This window comes from Acanthochromis polyacanthus, chromosome 5, assembly GCF_021347895.1.
Source record: "Acanthochromis polyacanthus isolate Apoly-LR-REF ecotype Palm Island chromosome 5, KAUST_Apoly_ChrSc, whole genome shotgun sequence".
In the NCBI taxonomy this organism is placed as follows: domain Eukaryota; kingdom Metazoa; phylum Chordata; class Actinopteri; family Pomacentridae; genus Acanthochromis; species Acanthochromis polyacanthus.
This window is the reverse complement of record NC_067117.1, coordinates 837,955-838,813: the sequence shown is the minus strand read 5'-3', so window position 1 is coordinate 838,813 and position 859 is coordinate 837,955.

Sequence of the window (859 nt, the reverse complement as noted above, 5' to 3'; positions counted from 1 at the left end):
AGTCATCTATAGTTTTAGCAAAAAGGTTGTCATATTCAGATTATCACTACTTGCTCTCATATCAGTCCTTTTTGGCCATCTTCTGGTTGTAAAACTCTTCCGCTGCAGCCGGGGAATCAAAGGAGTGTCTGATGCCGTCCACGCTGACAGCGAGCCTGGCTGGGTAGAACAAGCTGTAAGTGACATTGGCCTCTCGGAGTTTTCTCTTAAGGTGATTGAAGGCCGCGCGTTGTTTTGCGACCTCCGGGCTCATGTCCAGGAAGATGTGTATCTGGTCTCCTCTGAATGACAGCCGTCCTTTAGCTTTACCCAGGTCCAGTATCTTCTGTCTGTCTGCGTAATAGTGCAGGCGGACGAGGATGGGCCGGGGTCTCTCACCGTTGGTCGGTCGCGGGGCGAGTGTGCGGTGTGCCCGATCTATAACTAATGGAGATATAAACTTGTCAGCTCCGAGCACCGTGGGGAAGAAATCCGTGAGGAATCTGATCATGTCGCTCCCTGCGGCCCCCTCTGCAACACCAACCACCCGTACATTTTGTCTCCTGCTCCGATTTTCCAGATCCTGACACTTTCCTGCATTTTCTTATAATCCTTCATGATTAGCTGTTGTGCCTCCTCCAGCCCGGTCACTCTGTTCATAGTGTCGTTGAGCGTGGTTTCAGTCTCCTTCTGTGTGTTAGCTATCTCAGCCTGTGAGGAGCGGAGCTGTGTCAATTCACCGGTCAACTCTTCTCGTAAAGCTCGTATGTCGGCTGTTGTCTGCGCGCGGAGAGACTCGATGTCTTTTTTAACTCCTTGAGACGATGCCGTGATTTCAGCCTTTATCTGTGTAGCACCGCTTCTTCTGGAAGTTTGGAAG